The sequence below is a fragment of the Arvicanthis niloticus genome, chromosome 2 (genome assembly GCF_011762505.2).
Source record: "Arvicanthis niloticus isolate mArvNil1 chromosome 2, mArvNil1.pat.X, whole genome shotgun sequence".
Taxonomy (NCBI): Eukaryota; Metazoa; Chordata; class Mammalia; order Rodentia; family Muridae; genus Arvicanthis; species Arvicanthis niloticus.
Genome location: NC_047659.1, coordinates 47254697 through 47273861, shown reverse-complemented (window position 1 = coordinate 47273861; position 19165 = coordinate 47254697). Strand labels below are relative to the sequence as shown.

Sequence of the window (19165 nt, the reverse complement as noted above, 5' to 3'; positions counted from 1 at the left end):
ACCAGTGGCGTTTTAAAATTTGTCTACCTGATCTATTAAAATATCAGTTCCAAGACTGGCAAGATGGCTCAAGACATCCTGGAGTTTGATTCCCAGAAGACATACAGTGGAGAAAGAACCAACTCCCACAAATTATCTCCTACCTCCATGTATGTCCCCTCCCAAATAAATTAATATGAAGTATGAATTCCTTAAAGGCCATATCCCTGAACCAAAGAACATGTGGTATGGAATAGGAATGGATGAGTAATGAAGATATCGCACGGACAAGCAGCTTTGCCACTAAAGGGATAGGAGACCTGGAACCTCAGACCTGGTTAAAAAACAAACAAACAAACAAACAAAAAGCCTGGAAAAGGAGATTTTTCAAAGAACCAAACAAAGGAGACCAAGAATCTAACTGAAGAGTATACAGGGCAGGTGCAGAAGCACACAGCAGCAAGAATGATCCCTGCCCCGAGCCGGACTCAGTTTGAGGCCCAGAATGCACTGCGCCACCATAAGGGTTTTCCGGAAACTCAGTGGAAGGACATTCCAAGCCTGACGCTTAGTGCTCAGAAGATTCTTATCTGTCTCTGACTTGAGTGGCTTTTTCAAACCAGAGAAAGAACACCAGCAATCTGAAACGAACTTAATTGGCCTGGACAGTGCCAATAGTAACATGCGTTGCCATGGTAGCTAATGCGCACACTTCGTCTCAATCAATAATGCCGCCTTATCTGCTTTCTAAAGAAAGGATAAATGAAAAAAGGAAGGAAGGAAAGCCACCGGTCCTGCAAAGATGCCCATATCCTTGTGCTGTTACCTTTCTGGATTCTGCCCGTTGCCTGAAAAGCTGACAGGTAATTATTTGGGTCCCAAAGAGCAAACCTGGCATCATGCGGGGAAACTTTTGCTCCGTTTGACTGCTGGAAGGTGGAGGGCATTTTGAGTCACCAGAGAGAATTGGGAGAATTATTCAGAGTCCACTCCTGATGGAATAGGTAGTAATTACAGAAGAAGAAATGGAAACTCGAAAAGCTCTAAGAATGGAGTTCTGCCTGTAAAGGCAGGAGATGATCTTATCATATTTTACGGTGACATTACATGTGGATGCTTTTAAAACTTCTCCGGTAGAAATGATCTGGAATCGGGACTCCACTGAAGATTAAAGAGCTTGGGGCGGGAGAGGGGATGAACTTACGTCTTTGTTTCATTGGTTCAGCTCCAGCCTTTCTCCTTCATAGAAAACAGACACAGGGAAAAAAGCTCTGAGGTCATCTTGTGGATGCCCTGAGGGTCAGAACCAGTCTATTCTCTGTGGGGCTGGGTGAAGTACTTCTTTCAGGCAGTTTTGAAAGAGTTTAAATAATGCAGCTCCCACCACTTCCTTCAGCAAATTTTAGTATTCATGGGCTTGAGCAAAGGCTTTTTTTTTTTTTTTTTTTTTTTTTTTTTGTAACAAAATGGCAGGCAGATAGTGAGTAGCTGGCCACTGCTCTCAAGTCAGCGAGCTGCAAACCTTGCTTACTGTTGTCACACACGTGAAAGAGACCATGCTAAGAGGTGGCTCCCAGGATGCCACATATCAGGGGCACCTTTAGGGGTTTGTGGAGTAGTATAAGGTAGTATAAGATTTTGTGTTTCTCTCTCTCTCTCTCTCTCTCTCTCTCTCTCTCTCTCTCTCTCTGGGAGGGGGTGTATATGTCTGTTTGCAGTTGGATGTGGATGTGCGTATGCGAATGCGAATGCATGCACCTAGTAGCCAGAAGACAATCCTGTATGTCATTCCTCTGGTATTGTCCGCCTTGGTTTTTGAGACAGGGTTTCTCCTTTGGCCTAGAACTTGCCAAGTATGCTAGGTTGGCTCTGCCTCCCCAAAGTTGAGATTATAAACTCACACCACCACATAGGGCTTTTTTTTTGTGTATGGGATCTGAGGGCGATCAAACTCAGGTCCTCTGACATGCAAGGCAAACGTTGTAAGAGCCAAAGGTATGTTTTAAATTGTAATTACTGTGCCTGAGAGAACCCTGAAACAAAAAAACTGTTGCTAACCTGTAAGCGTCTTGCAGAGGACAGATCGTTCCTGAAATGCTGGAAGCTATTGTTTACGGGAGAAAACAAACCATGGGCGTCACTCCTCTAAACAAGCTTGTTTGGCCCAACTGTACTGAATGTAGGTGTGAGGTATGGAGGCAGGAAATACGTCAGGACGTATGCTTGCTCCTGATTGGATGTAAGTGGGAGGTACGCAGACGGGAAGTGCTTCAGGATATACATTTGCTCCAGATTGGAACTGCTGGGAAATACGTAGCCTTATAGGTTTACCTTTATAAGCCTCTGCAAAATATGACTTGTAGACATTTTCTGGGAACCCAGGAATGGACCTGGCCAGAGTCTATCATCTTGGCCAGTATTTAATTAAAGTTTGCTTCAGATATGGCTCAAGACTGTGGTAGTGGTCTTACTCTCACCCACTGGGATTAACAGCATCGTATCAAGTTCCCACTTTTTATACTCGGTCCTGTGTCCTAGAGGGAACCATCAAGTTAACAGCCATTGGTTAACTGAGATTATCTTTAAACCTAGTTAAGAGACTCACCCTCCAAGGGAATCTATAGGTTAGTAAGAGACTCTGCTTGAAATTTAGAGCATTGTCTATGTCAAAGCTGGGCCTGCTGTAGGTACACTGGCTGGCAGGGAGGCCTGAGAGGTCCCAAATAAAGCAAAGATGTGAATAAAGAGAAGGCATGAGTACCCTTGAGTTAGAGTCCGACCCTCCCCCCCCCCCCCCCCCCCGCCCAAAAAAAAAAAAGACACGCAAGACAGACTGTTACACTGCTGATGGGAGATGCTGGGAGAAGATGAAGGTGAGAAGATTCAGTCAGTCTAATACGAGAGAGACAAGGGTAATAACAAGCCATAAAGAAGTTTTAGGCCAGGCAGTGGTGGTGCACACCTTTAATCCCAGCACTTGGGAGGCAGAGGCAGGTGGATTTCTGAGTTCGAGGCCAGCCTGATCTACAGAGTGAGTTCCAGGACAGCCAGGGCTATACAGAACAACCTTGTCTCGTCTCCAAAAAAAAAAAAAAAAAAAAAAAAAAAAAAACCAAACAAACAAACAAACAAAAAAAAACAGAAGAAGAAGAAGAAGTTGTTTTAGATGTCCTAGTTCCTATTCCTAATCCATTCTTCTTCTTCTGCAAGGATGCCACATGTGTTCTTGTGTCACCCATCAATACCTGATGCAGTCCGGCAGAACCTTGACATCACACACACCAGCTTGGACCAAGTAGCAACACCTGTAAGAAGGAAAAGTCCAGGAGAAAATCTCCTGGACAAGATGTATAGTTTAAAACACCAAATTTCAAAAAGCCACACTCACTTCTTCTTTGGTTATCAGTCTTTATTGGGGCAACAAGCTGGTCTGCTGATGCTTCTATGTGGCAAAACCATCAAGAGTCTATTTCTTGCCCTGGATACATCCCGATCTTCACACACTCACTCCTCGGCCAACGGTTGGCTGCGTGACTGACAAAAGGCAGGCTGGGTGCATGAAGTGCATAAGTATTTCCCTTGTGCTAGGGCTGGGATGGACAAACTTAGTATGACAGAATTGCACAAGTCCCCGAGTGAGTGAGGCTGGAGTCATAAGTGGCAGCCCTTCCCGGTGGCTCTTTAGATAACTCAGAAGCAGGGATGCACACTTGGGGCATAGCAGCAGATTCTGCATCTACCCCTGACCAGCTCCCTTTTCCACCAGCTGTGCCACACTTGCTGTACTTCCAAGAAGCATTCCCAAGTTGGCCCCTTCTCAAACATCACCAAATAATCCTCCTTACTCCTGTTTCCTGTGTCCCACAAGAGCCTGATCATAACTAAGAAACATATGTCTTAGCCAGGTGGTGGTGGTGCACATGTTTAATCTCAGCACTCGGGAGGCAGAGGCAGGCAGATGTCTGAGTTGGAGGCCAGCCTGGTCTAGAGAGAGAGAGAGTGGGGAAGAGAGTTCCACAGCAGCCAGGACTACACAGAGAAAGCCTGTCTCAAACAAACAACAACCCAAGCAGCAGCATAGATCTTGGAGTCTCCTGAGGAAGCACTGGTGACAGTGATTTCTACCTCTCTCTTTGGGATCTGGTTTTCTCATTGTCAAAAGCCGTAGGGGCAGGTGTTAAGGAGGAAACACCCTTATCATTTTTCTATAACAATCATTGCTAGCATTTCTTTTAGGCTCCGCCCCGCAGTTACTCAGTGATAGTGGGTGCCTGACTCACTATAAAAGGGGCTGCTAGTCCCCTTCTCACTCTCCTCCTCTTCTCTTGCTCTCATAACATCTTCCCCCTTTGTCCCTTCTCTCTCCATTCCCCTCCCCCACTAAGTGCTCATGGCCAGCCTCTCTCTTCTAACCCTCCCCCTTCTTCCTCTCTCTCTCTGTTTCTCTCTCTTTCTCTCTCTCTCTCTCCCTCCTCCCTCAGCTCCCCTCCCCATGCCCTAAATAAATTCTGTTCTATACTCTACCACCATCGTGTGGCTGGTCCCTCAGGGAGAAGGGATGCTGATGTCCCCCTCCCCCACCCCATACCTCACCTCCATCCTTGGCTTCTTTATCATTTTATAAAACACAGCAATCATTATCACCAAATTAAACTGCAAAGGGAAGAAAGCGGAGTCACTTCAGAAGCAATCGTGCACGCTCTCAGTCAGAGATGATGGGAGTCATTTGTTTGTTGAGCCTTTAAGTTCCAAATTCTTCACCCCATTGTAATAGTAGACAGCGGATGGCAAGGTGCGTCGTATAGAGGGAGAGGTTTCAGAGTTGTCTTTCAGTGGAGACTTCTGGAAGAAGCAATTTTACATGTTTTCTGGAATTTTTGGACCAAAAGTTAAATGGGCCAAGAAGAAGCACCCTCATCCCCAACCTGGAGGACTCCCAGCACTCTTCTTTGGCTAAAATCTGAATTTCTTAAACCGTACATACAACTTTTGGTCATGTGTTCAGGTAGGCCCATTACTCTGACCCTACTGGAGGAGTCTCTGATGTCTAACGATGCTGGAATCAAAACCTACAGGTGTCATGCAGAAAGTTACTCTGCAACATGGGAAAATAAAAAACAGATGTGAAGCTAGGTCCTCTGAAGCTGCATAGAATTTTCATGTGACTGATTTACCTGCTTCTCAAAACCAAAGCCAAAAAGCAATGGAAATACCTCAAAGTTACAGTAACACACCCTGGTTCTGGAAAAACAGGGAAAGGGAAAAAACACTGTGTTCTCAAAGAGTAAAGTCCAGGGATGAATGGGAAAAATAAATAAATAAATAAATAGAAAGGGAAGGAAAGAAAACTAAAGGTCATGACTGCTCCTAGGTGCAGAAGAAAATTTATTATAAATAAAGGAAGAGCACAGCCAGAGGCAGGAACAGGGATATCTGGGAGAGTCCAAAGTGGACATGACCAGGCTGAGCTGGGCCATGTTGGGAGGGGGTGTGAAGGGAGGGGAGAGAGAGGGGACCAGGTGGGGCAGCCAGGAGGCCAAAGGTCCAAAAAGAGCGGGTGACCAAAATGTCTGGATTATCTAGGGAAGAGTCTCTAGAGGACTGGCAGCCCAGCATCTGGGTTGGAGAGTTAGGGTAGAGGGTGGGGTGTGCCAGCTAAGTCCTGTAAGAGGCAGGGACTGAGGGATGCTGGGAGAATCTGGAGGCCAGGTCTGCTTCGATATGTCAAATAAGCACCTCAGCCATTTGTTCCGGGTTACTAACCAAAAAGAATTCTTGACTGTAGTTTATTCTTCTTCCCTATTTTTTTTTAAGTGAAAGGCTAGCAAATCGGTGAATCTCTCCGAGTGTGAGGCCAGTCTGGGCTATATAATATACTCCAGCCCTGCCATGGATAGTTTGCGAAATCTTACCTCCACAAACAAACAAACAAACAAAAACAAACAAGGGAGATGCGAGATGCTCTCCCTGTTGAAATGAAACCAGCGCCTAGGAAGCTAGTTTCTAGTGTGGTTATTTTGTGTACGCACCCCCTTATTTCCACCCCCACCCACCCCCATCCCCGCTGCTGCTCAACTTGTTAGCCTTGGCTTTCCGCAACGCTCGGCTTTTCAATCTCGAGGCTCCAATTCTACGCTCGTGGCCCCACAGTTTTGCAAAACAGTGCCTTGTATCCCGGGCTCTCTCCTAGTCCTATTAGGATTCTATGTGGGGATTTAAAACAAAGCCTGGCATTCACCGGAAGTCTGGCCTTCTATTCTCTTTCCCGATTGCTATGCTAATGAATCCGTTGGATGTCAGTGTGACCTACAAGCTCCTACACTAGGGGTGAGTCCGGTATCTAAGTTCCTGTTGAGTTCCACTCAGAAAAAAAACAAAAACAAAAATTAAAGATCTGGGAAGACCAAGGTGAGGGGACGGGAGGGGGGTGGGAATTAGAGGATTTGAAGTGATTTCTAAGACCCAGCTCTGAACTATGAGTTGTGACTGGTCACAACCTCCCTTGTCGATGAGGGTGAGAGATGGCTGGGCGGGTAGTTCTGCATCACAGGGATTGCTGAAATACGGGGAGCTGAAGAGGAAGTGAGAGGCCGTTGGCAGTGTGACCTCAGAGACAGAAAAGTCACTTCACGTTGCTGGGACGGTTTAATGGTAAACATTTCTTTGTCTGAGGTTTGCCCCTAAATAGAAATGCTGACGGTGCGTGTCCAGAGCACACAGTCCTCTCGTGGGGAGGGCGTCAGGGATTCGGTGAGCTTTATCTATTGAGAGTTAGGAGGTGTATTTGAGCAGTCTCTCATAGATTTTAACTAAATCATCCCTAACTATGAATTTCTATTTGGCTCAAGTGTTTGGATTGCGTCTTTGAGGTTCCACTCGCAGAGACCTTCCTGAATATTATAAGCGTGAGTGGATGTGTGACTGTGGAGTTCCAGGAAAGGCAGCGTGCCTGTGGAGCCCACTTGATATCCAGTCAGCTGAGCGCATTTCCTAGTTTCGCCTCCATGGCTCCACAAAAAATGGATGGGCGAGCCTGTCCATGCTCCAGCACAGCTGAGGAGATTCTCAGGGCTGATATTCCAGACGTGAGATGTCCATAGATTCAACTACAGTGCCATGTGGGGATCTGGCTATGGGGAGCACTACATGGAGGATTGTGCAGAAAGTAGTCAGAGGCTCTGTGTCTGCTGAAGGGCATAGCCACCCATGGAATGGGTCACTGGAGCCTGGTCTTCATAAGCTTTTTTGAACAACGGTCACTCTGACCCTCCATGGCATCATGGCATTTGTCATTCATGAACTTGTCTCCCTTCCTCCGGGTCTTGGAAAAAAGCTTTATGCCAGTGTTTCCTCATGGAGAATGGTCTCATATATGAGACATATATATATGGGGTTGGCTACAGCTGAATGACTCTCCATTCAGATAAAGTGATTTTGATAGTCATCAGGTGGTTGATGAGGCCAGGGCTCTGGCTTATCAAGGCTTAAATGAGTCAATGAGGAAACAGAATCCATTCTACTGATAAACACCTTATGGGTATTGGGCCCAGAGATGTTCTGTTATAGAAAACATACAGATGGAATTTAAAATGTAGAATATTAGAAACTTGAGATACAAGAATTCAAAATAAGTGTAAATGACCCCAAAACATAGGTCACAATTAGAAAGGACCGTATAGTGTTATGGCAGAAAAATATGTCAAAATCTAATCAGAAGCAAGGCTGGGTATTAGGGCTTATATACGTGCACACACATACACATATACCCAAGAGTATAGCTTTGCATATCTGTGAATGTGTCTATAAATACATGAGTATGTAGATAGAGGGGGGGTCCTCTAGGCTGCCACTCTGTCTATCACTTCCTATACCTAGCAAACAAAAGCCAATATTAAAATTCTAGAATGAGTGGCTCTCTGGGGACAGAAGAGACAGGGCAGTACAGCAACCAGGTGCAGTTCTTGTGACTTTTGAATGACACCTATATCTTTTAAGGAGGGATCTAGTGACCCAGCCTCGATGTCTCTGGCTGATCTTCTGATCCTGGGCCACAGCCAACAAAGGTAGCTCAGGCTGCCTCAATGCAATCCTCTGCAGAGTCCCATCAGACTAGTTGGTTGCAGTGCTTAACAGGAAGCCGGATTCTTTTCCGGATTCTCTTCTGGACAACAGGCAGACAGGTGAGCTTGGAACCTGAGAGCAAAGACACACGTTTGCCGAGGCAGCTGTTTAGACCATAGCTGCCACAGGCAAAGTAGCAGACAGGAAAAGACTCAGATCTCAGAACACTGTGGTTCCAGATAGCATCTGAGGCAGGGGGATGTCAAGCTTGTGAGCCCTTCACAGGAATTCTGCTCCAGCAATCAAAGGGCTGTTTCCTCACTTCCAGAGGCAGGTGCTTTATTCTAGGAAAGTACAACCCCCCTCAGGCAAGCTTTCCTTGGAGTTTGCTGCTTTGAAGTGACCTTTGGATCACCAACAGCCTTCCAGAATATGGAAGCCAAACATGAAAGGAAAAGCCTGGGCTCCAGGGAAAGTCAGGATGAAGGAACCCAGCTTCCTAAATCAGTAGATAATTTTCAGGCATTTGGCCCAAGTACCTTAACTAGACAGAGAGTTAGTTATTCTTTCAGAACTTATACCTTAATAAGTGCTTTTGTTTTATCCCTGGAATAATTTAATTCAAAGTCATTTACTTATTACAGTGAAAGATCCAAGCTCAAAGATGTTTAATTATGCTCAACCTTTATCCCATTAAGCAGATTAAAAGCCTTAACATATTGGCTGGCCTCCTGTAAGGCTGGTCCCTTAGATTTGCATGTTCAATTGCAGTTTGCAAAAAGCAAGAAATTACATCAGCCTTAAAACAGTATTTATTCAGGATTTGGTTTCATTCTGAGATTATACTTGGCTTAATTGTACTCAGCAAGGGAATAATATTACAGTGACAACCGCTGAATTCATAAATACGTTTCTGTTAGCGAGAAAGGCCGAAAGAGTCAACCAGTGTAAATTATCTTTGGCTACCAAGCAATTACTCTTTCAAGGACTCGGGAAACTGTTAAGTCTTCTGGTTCGGTGCCAGCGGTGTTCTTCGATGTAAAGCTGAAATAAAGGAGAGAATAGCACACCTACATAGATGAACCTTTCATAACATGGAATTCCTTAAAAGAGAGCACAAGAAGAAATCTGAGTGCCGTGATGCCTTCTAACGATATTTGACTTAACAGGCTGTAATTATGAATGATGTGTATGATACAATATTTTCATGCATGACTGAGTTTTCCCTGACATGTTGTACTGAGACATAGTGTAAAGGTAGAGCCATGTATGCTTACAAACATATCTATATCGGGGGCTGTGTGTGCATGGATGTGTGTGTGCAGTGGGCTGATGGGAACTGGTTCATAACCAAAGCAGTGGAATAAGAGGCCTTGTTGTAGTGATTGCCAGTTTCCATGATGTAAATGCTCCTACCGTAATCAGTTTTAAACTAGCAATGTGGATGTAGTGAATGCAGAGCTGGTGACAGGCGTACAGGCACAGCACAGCACATTATACAGGACTCCCAGCACACAGATCTCACAGATGCAAACTATTATGAAGGAATGAATTTTAGTAACTTTAAAGGTTTGTGGTGTTTTGTTTTTGTTTTTAAGCTAGGATTTCTCTGTGTAGCTTTGGCTGTCCTGAAACTCACACTAGATCAGGCTGGCCTTGAACTCAGAGATCTACCTGCCTCTGCCTCCCAAGTGCTGGGATTAAAGGCATGCACCACCACCACCTGGCTGAACTTTGGTAATTTTTTGTATTTGCTATGAACATAGTTTATTTGCTGTTTATATAAATGTTAGTAATAACTACGTTTAGGAGCAACCATGTTATTAATAATCATGTTTGAGGTCTGGAGCCACAGGCTCTTTGGTTAAGAGCACCTGATGCTTTTGCAGAAGACCAAGGTTCAGTCCCCATCATTCACATGGCAGTTTACAACTGACAACAGTGCCAGGCGATCTAATGTCTGCTTCTGACCCTCACCAAAACTACACACACACAGCTCACACAGACACTTGCAGCACACACAGATGTGGCAGCAAAACATTCATACCCATAAAGTAAAAAGAAACAAATCTCCAAAATAATAATAACTATGTTTGACTGCTGACTTGCAAATCTTAATATCAGCACCTGGGAAGCAGACCCAGCATACTGCAAGTGTGTGTGCCTACGTGTGCATGCAGGAGTGTACACGAAGCATTCAATGACAGAAGCATACCTCCAGGTCAGAGAAAGTATGAGCGCTAGCGTCCTATTGCGGTCAAGTAGAAAAGAATTCCAGAGCAAATAGGAATGCCTACTAGGTAGGGCAAAACCTGGCCATAAAATGCAGAATAAACCCCAAACCTAAGTTATAAATTATGTTGTGAATTCAAGAATTCCTGAGAGTAGGGTGGAAGCAACATTAGTGCCAAGCTGTTCCTACAGTGACTGCTCTTCCCCACAGCACTTAAAAACAATAGGCGCAATCTCTTCAAAGGATTAGTCAAAGTCTATTGTTTGCCCTGACAGTATTTGAGCTCATAGCAATGAGACTGTTTTATTATTATTATCGTCGTCATCATCATCATTTTGGTTTTGAGACAAGTTTCCTCTGTGTAGCCCTAGCTTTCCTGGAGCTCACCCTGTAGACTCGGAGATCCAACTCAGACCTGCACCTGTCTTGGCCTCCTAAGTGCTGAGATTAAAGGTATGTGCCACTGTGCTGAGCTTTGAGGCTATCCCTTCTTTCTGAAATAATTACTTCTCTATTCGCTGTATGAAAAAGTCCAATGCTCCTATAAAGACCTAGCTTCACTGTCACCAAGGAAGTGTGCCTTGAACTCTCCATGCAAGGAGCTCCGGAGCACATGATTGTACCTTAGAACATGTTTGCACCATTGCTGTTATTATAACCAGGGGGAAAATCTTGTATATTAGCACCCCTCCACCCCGGAATTGCCTCCTTGGAAAAAACACAATTAGTCATCACTATTATTTTGCACATTATTTGGCTTACTTTAGGCACAAGGCATAGTTCTAAATGGATGAGTATATGAATGAGCAACTAAAGACAACGGACAGATATTCCTTAAGCGATTATGAGGTATTATATATTTTACATGGATTATTTCGTATGATTCTCTCCAGAACAGCATGAGAAAGATACTATTAACGCAATTTTACCCATGAGGAAATAAAGACTTAGCTTTTTTGAGTCACACCCAAAGGTCCCACAGGAACTAATGGTACAACTAATATTTGGCCCAGGGTAATAGATTCCTTCTCTCGTTCATGTACTAAATTGCCTCCCTTCATCAAAACTCTCCTTCTACTCCTGGTAATCAGTTATTCTTTACTCGCTGTCTGTGGCTGGGGGTTCTACACAGTCAGCTGTTGTTCTAGAAGTTATTCAGGCGTTCATGAGCATTTAATCCACAATAGTAGCTACACTCTCTGCTGAGTTTTAGAAGGAAGATCGATCTAACTTCAGCCTAGACACAGCTGTATGGAGGAGAGAGACCTCCCCCTTCCCTTCCCCCCAACAGAGCCCTTTGGGAGAATTCATTTCTGTCCCTTCAGGTAGGGCTTCTCAATTTTAAGAACTAGTTTCCTTAATTAGATCATATCCCAGCTAAGTAAATATTAAGCTTCAGTTCAGCTACGCCTTTGGTTAGGGAGAGTCATAGCTTCCATGTCTCTTCCCAGAATCTTTGTGGGAAAGAGGGGAAGGGAATGAAGGTAAGGAGAACCCATGGTCCAGGGAATGAGGTGACCCAGTAAGTGCTGACAAGGTAGAGACCATGCCAACTTATTCTGCGGACCTATTAAACCCAAGCACAGCTGCCCCTTCCAGCAGTTAAATATTAATCGGTGACACTGTTCCTTCCGTTGGGCATTAATCAGACTTTGTTTAAATAAGTAATACTAGGAGTTACCTTCCAGGAAGTCGACCTAAACCATGGTAAGGATTTTTGCACATTCTAAGAAGCAAAGTCCATGCCTTTCTCTCTCTCTCTCTCTCTCTCTCTCTCTCTCTCTCTCTCTCTCTCTCTCTCTCTCTCACACACACACACACACACACACACACACACACACACACACACGATGCTATAGACTAATGTGAAGATGGAAATGTTCCTGGATTTAATTGGGTGGAACCCCAGTAACCTAGAGAACCAGAATGAAGCCAGCCAAAGGGAGCTGTTGGGCTGCCTAGTGACTTGACTTCTCTTTATGTGTCCTGTGTGTGGTTGTGTACTTAAGTATCACAGAGAATTGAAGACTGGAGGCAAGAAGGGCTGGACAGACATTATCCCAGAGCTAGTAAATGAACTAGTCTGGGACTTTTTTTAGAATGTTAAGGGCTCTGACATAGGAGAAGGTGATTGAAACTAAGGACTTCCTGAGGCAGAGTGACAGAGGGTTTCAAGCCACCATGTGGGTGGGACTTAGGGTCAGGCTAGGTGAATCCCTGATGATTCCAGCTAGTAGACAGATGTTCAGTGTGCTCAAACACACTCTCATCTCAGAGACCCAGTAAGACAAGGGAGCTCTGAGATCAGTTGTCACTCATGAGCAGCAAGTGAGCTCACCAACAGATTTCTATGCTCTTTAAGTCCAACATATAGTCATTTTAACCTAGCTTGACGCCTGAAGCTATGTCTTTTGTTTTATCCTAGAACAGGAGAACAATAGGCTTCATAATCCACTTTATGGGTTTTTTCAAAGAAACCACTTTCCAGACCAGACAATATAGACAGCTATGTCATAGTCTTTGTTCATTAGTTGTACTTAGGAAGATGAAAACGACAGAGTCAAGACCAGACCTGTCGTACGAATGAAGTTTCCTGGACAGTCTTATGGGTGATCTTCCCAGAGCAGCCCAAGGCAGAGTTACCTGGGGGTAAGGAGAATGGAAATTCCTACCCATCTGAGTCACTCTCTGCAGTCTCCTGGGTAACTTGCTGAGCCACCCAGTGCTAAGATGGGATGGGAGACCAGGACACCCAGAGCACAGATAATTCAAGGAAATGAAGGGGAGATTAGTGGGATTACAAGAAGCCACAAACCCCTCCTTTTGGCACAAGCATTCATAATCAGAAATGTAAATATGCTTTGTTCCATGTATTCTTTCTAAGATCTTTTTACAGAAGCCGGAGAGATATTCTGAAGACACTGGGATTTTAATAGTCACATACCAGCTGGTGACAGCCACCCATGTTCCCATACTTACTGCCTCTGAAGTCTAGAAGTGTCTTATATCTCTCATTTTCACACTGCTGAACATGAGGTGCAGCTTACGATTCTTTGTTATTTTTATTCACTTTACATCCCGATGGTTGCCCCCCCCCCCCCCCCCCCAGGTAATGACTCTTAGTTGAATACACATGCCTGTTTTTCTCAGTAGGTGTATGGACACCTACCTCCTTTGTCCAGTTGATCTGAAGAAGAGCTATTTGATGGCTCTGCTGGAGCTGTGAATTTTCCCCGAGGCAGACATGCTAGAAGGCAACCAGCAGTACTTCTAGACAGTAACGGACGTCCACTCCAAATGTACCTGCAACAGTGCTTTGATAGGACACACAGGGATGCTTGAGCCCCCACCCCCACCCCCACCCCTGCCTACACAAGAGGTTGGGAGGGCTCTGGAAGACAGCTGAGAGAAAGGGACTTGATTAACAATAACAACAACAACAAAAAAAATCGATGCTTCCTAATGTAACACTGCTTAAGATGTCTGCAGTTCCTTTGTGTTCCATTGTGATTTGGGGTGTGTATGTGTGTGTGTGTATGTGTGTGTGTGTGTGTGTGTGTGTGTGTGTGCATGTGCCATGATGTATGTGTATGTGGTGGTCACAGGACAGCTTTTTGGAGCAGGTGTGCTCATCCTCCTCCTGGTTTTAAGCTGTGGTCTCTCCTGTTGTGCCACCACAATGTATACTGCAGGCAAGCTGGCCTGGGAATTGCAGACTGCAGGCGAGCTGGCCTGGGAGCCAAGTGCCTCTAATTCCCAGTCCTCCTTTTCATAATGAGTGTTGGGATTACAAGCTTACAGCACCACATCCATCTTGTGCTCTTCCATTATGTCTGTCCTACGGGAGGTATGAAGGTCTCCAGAGAATCAGTTATGAATCTTTAGTTAACATTTTATTTTAAAAGTGTGTGTGTGTTGGGGGAGGGTTAGAGGACAATGTGAGGGAGCTAGTTGTGTCCTTCCAGCATGTGGATCAAAGCCAGGTTGCCACTCTTGGCGGCAAGCACCTTAACCCACTGATCCATCTTGTCAGCCCATTGGTAACTTATTATACATACACCAAAGAGGCAATTTTATGTCTCTTGTTATATCTGTAATAAAAAAAAAATTGGGGATGTATTTCATATGACAGTTTCATTTCCATCGTTATTACTTGTATTGTAAGTAATGGTCAAAAATAGATTGGAATGAGTTTAAAAACCAAAATGAGGGTTTTTTTGTTTGTTCGTTTTTAACTTCAGATCTTCAGAAAAACAGCGAGCTAGAGACAGTGAAGGGGCAAAGTCTTGAGGGAGTCAGCCGTGTTTGTAAGGTTCTGGCCAAGAAGAAGGAAGATGGAAGCAGAAAAGAATGTGAGGAGAGTGGGCTGAAGAGATGGCTCAGTGGTTAAGAGCACTGGTTGTTCTCCCAGAGGACCTGGGTGCTGTTTCTATCACACATGTGGCAGCCCACAGCCATCTGCAATTCCAGTTCCAAGGGAATGCAACTCCCTCATCTGGTCTCTGCGGGTACTGCATGCATGTGGTGCTTGAAAACAATGTTCAGAAGATTCACACACACAGAATAAACTAAATAAAATCTTTATTTAAAAACAAGGGGCTGGAGAGTTGTCTCAGTGGTTAAGAGCACTTGTTGCTCTTGCGAATGGCCTGGGTTCATTTCTTAGCACCCACATGCGGGCTCATCACCTCCTTAGACACCAGACATACATGCAAGCAAAACAGTCATACACGTGATCATCACCATCATCATCTAAAACAAAAACAACAACAAAACATTTGTCACAGTTGGAACAGAAGGCGTTGGTCTTCCTCCAGGCACCTACAGCTGTGTGGTTTCAGGTAAATGTTGTATCCTGTTTGTCTGCTTCCTCTCTGTGAAGAGTACCGACTGGAGAGCAGGTAAGCATTAAATGAATTCCTCAGGATGGTGCCCAGCACAGACAGCGCTGCACCAATCTTTGCTCTTCTCATTGTTTTGTTGCCAGGATCCTGGACCGAAGCTACCACAGCTCTGGATCAGCCATGGACATCACTGACTTTGTAGTTCGTAGGTTTCACCTGCTCACCACCCCCACTTCTCCTTTGAGTTCATTTTGCACTCTTACCCTCTGCTTCTGTCTTCTATCCACATCCCAAGAAAACAGGGCTCTGACTGGCTCAGCTAGCTTCTACTCTTACCCTTCATCTGATAAACTGTGCAGCCTATATCTCTATCCAGCTGATAGACTGGCAGCCACTCCTAGTCCCATCAACTCGCACATCGTGTACCAGAACATGCAAAGTGAGAGGCACCAACCTTAGGCTTCACCTAGCTGGATGGGACAGTGACTTCTGAAGACAGAGAAGGTTCGAAGTCCTCAGTGCATCAACCATCAGCCTCCCCGCCCCCAAGAAACCCGCCCATTTTCTTCATACTCCTCAGCTACAATCCAGAATCACTGAGATAGCAGACCCATATTTGGGAGCCTGACTCCACTGTTTCCCCCCACAAACCCTTCTAGAAAGCTCTAAGGACAGGCTGCTTCTCCACTTTGCTTCCTGGTATAGCCATCCATGGTCATACTCTGTCATGGGGGAGCTTTCCCAAACACTCGAGTGGAGAGTGAGCTTTTGTGTGGAAAGTAATGCACTCAAAGGAAGTTTTGTTTTTTTCCCCCATTTGCTTAATTTGGCTGGCTTTAGTGTGCTGAATGAAGGTTGGGTAGTTGTATAAGAATGCAGAGAAGATGAGTTCAGAAATCTGAGTGATTACATCCGGACTTCATGCTTATGGTTGCAAATGCAGAGACATCTGTCATTTGTCAGCCTCTAAGTGAAGCAGGCACGCAGCAGCACCTGCCTGGTCAAATGCTTTCGGCTTTGAGCCATCTGAGTGTGGGTTTTGCTGACACCACATAAATTTCATCTCTCTTTAAAGGGCTCTGCCTATGAGGAGCAAACACAGGAATAAAGACCAGGAAACCACATAAAATGTGGGTTTCAGCTTCTGTTAGCTAGTGTGAGGTGAGGGGCAAGCAGAAACAAGAGTCCAGGACAGAAATGACCCATCTTAACAGGCTTCCCAGGAAATAAGGCTGCAGCCTGGATAATGACTGGGGGGTTGGTCCACACAGCTGTGAAGGACATCATCCTTCAGCATCAATCCCCGTGTGACAGGTGTCTCTGCTGTTTGAGATCTAAGCTGTTGAAATGACAAACCCCCTTTCTTGGTTCAGGGATACTCCTAGGGTTTCAGTTAGTTTCTGAATGGAAGCAAGACTCAAGAGAGCTGGGAAGAGAAATAGGTGTGTACACATCACTGGGAGAAAGAGAGGGTGTCATGGTTTGAATATGCTTGGCCCAGGGAGTGGCACTATTTGGAGGTGTGGCCTTGTTGGAGTAGGGTGTGTCACTGAGGGAGTGGACTTTAATACCCTCATCCTAGCTGCCTGGAAGCCAGTACTGTGCTAGCAGCCTTCAGATAAACATGTAGAACTCTCAGCTCCTTCTGCACCATGCCTGCCTGGATGCTGCCATACTCCCACCTTGATGATAATGGACTGAACCTCTGAATCTGTAAGCCAGCCCCAATTAAATGTTGGCCTTATAAGAGTTGCTTTGGTCATGGTGTCTGTTCACAGTAGTAAAACCCTAACTAAGACAGATGGGGAGATGGAATTGGGGGTGCAGAGCTTGGAACAAGTGTCAAGAAGTTTCCTGAGGGGACTTGAGTCACAAAACAAGCCCACCTCACCATTCTCTAAAAGGAAAAAAAAAAAAGGCCAAGATACAAAGGTGCCCATACTCACCTCAGTTATGAAGCTAATGTTTCAGTTCCACTTTTTTTTTTTCTGTGACAAACTAAAAGTCAAAAAGATCTATCAGGCTAGGAAGGACAATGAGACACACTATGTGTTCTTTCAGTCACCTAAATAGTCATGCTATGACCACAGTTAACCTGCTCTCTGTCTAGTAGTATATATGATAGTCTTTCTCAACCTGTGGGTCGAGACCCCCCCTGGGAGGTTGACTGACCCTTTCACAGGGCACCTAAGACAGATATTTACATTATGATTCATAACAGTAGCAAAATTACAGTTATAGACTAGCAACAATGTGAGAAACTGTATCCAAAGGTTGCAGCATTAGGAAGGTTGAATATCACTCTTCTAGGACATCCCAGACACACAGATCTTTCTTGTCAGCAGAGTCGAGCTGTGATGTCCCGTATAGCTCTCCCTTTTGTGTGTATTTGCTTTGTTTGTTTTCTGCCTAGAATGCATTCCTTTATCTTTTCCATCTGGAAAAACTCCTACTTGTCCCCTCAAGCCTCAGGCTAAGTATTTTCTTTTCCTGGGGAGTCTCTTCCAATGGACCCTTTCTCTCTTCTGATCAAGACCTTTCTTACATCATCTGCACAGAGCAGATTCAGCCAGCCATTCCCTGAGATCCATTATCTCACAGATAAAGTGGTAGCTAAACACATTGCCAACTAGCCAGAGAGCAACTCTCCCAGGTCCACAAAACTCCCAGCCTGCAGTTATGTGTGCATGTGCAGAGGGGAGGAATATAGGCTCCCGTGATTTGTACCCCTTTCAAACCTTCCAGTACCAGCTGTCTGTGCTCAGTCCCCTTCCGGTAAACAGGACTATGAAGTGTAATAAATACCACGAGCCAGCTCTGCCTATTTTACCAGTGAGGTGTCACTAGGTAACATGTGATCTGGGTTAACTGTGACCGAATACCTGAAAGCTTAAACTTACTTACAAAAAAGAAAAGTCTAGGTCTAAGGTTGACTGGCTCCATGGTGGAACTCTGTGACAGCCACATCTGAAAACAAGAATTGAGGAGGTGATGGAACAGTGTATAACTGAGTGGTAGACAGCACTGCATAGAGGAAATGGTAGAGCCGGGTCTTAAGATAGGGAGCTCCTTATATGGCTGAGGAACAGCAAGGATACCCATGTCACTGGACACAGGTATTTACTGCCTGAAAGCAGCAGAAAAGGCTCCTACACATTGGATTGGCCACCAAAAAATGACAGCTAATGCTCAAGTAAGTTTGACCTCTGGGCTTTGTATATCCTGGCTAGAAAACAACTGATCTAGCAACAGGTCTCTGTGGTTGTCCACAAAGCTAAGAAACCCTCCCTGCGAAAGTGACCCTTGGCACCCTTGCCTGAGCATCTTTGTAAATGGAGCAAGCAGGTGCTTAGAGCTTTCGGCCAAGGACGGCGTCTGGCTCACCTGCCTGTACTCCTTCCCAGACTAATTTGAGAAAATCAGCATCAAGAGTCACTCAAACCAAGTCCAACATACACGACTCTTGTAGCATAATACTTCAGGCACCCGTTCCTGCTTCTGCCACAGGACGATGGTGGCACAGTGCGGGGGAGAGGGCACAACTGAGACCATTCCTCCTGACTCTCTGAATGTATTGTCCACACATGTCTTCACTTAATATGAACCTCTTATGCCTCTCTGCCCTGCCCTCATCCCCACCTCATTCCTCTTTCTTTTCAAAGGAAGACCGTAGCTGTATTTGCATTCTTACTGTTTTAGTGGATTGTGAGTAAGGAGAGAAAAAACGGTCCAAACAATGAAAAAAATTAAGAGCTTCTGAACAGACTGTCTTCAAACAGCCTCCTGAGACCCATTAACTGATTTAGAAGGAAGGAAATGGGGTTTGGAAGTGGGTTGGTGCAGCACACCCCACCCCCTCTGGCCTTTTTATGGGTTCTAGAGGAGTCGCTTGGATACTGAAAGCCAAATGCACCAGGATAATTACCTTTCAAGCTAACCCTATAAAAACATCATCAAGACTGGTGGGTCCCAGATGTGGTAAATACCAGTGTAGGAATTCGGGGAAGGGTGTGCTCCTTTTCTGGATCCTGACCTGCGTGCTAGCTGC

At 45.0% G+C, this 19165-nt stretch overlaps 1 long non-coding RNA gene across 1 annotated transcript; it reads left to right on the top strand.

Moving 5' to 3' along the window:
* The first annotated feature begins 542 nt into the window (after window positions 1-542).
* LOC143441335 (uncharacterized) lies at window positions 543-16807 on the top strand. Its single transcript, XR_013108639.1, has 3 exons — window positions 543-842; window positions 10639-10726; window positions 14515-16807. It is a non-coding gene; the product is annotated as an uncharacterized LOC143441335 (long non-coding RNA).
* The last annotated feature ends 2358 nt before the right edge of the window (window positions 16808-19165 follow it).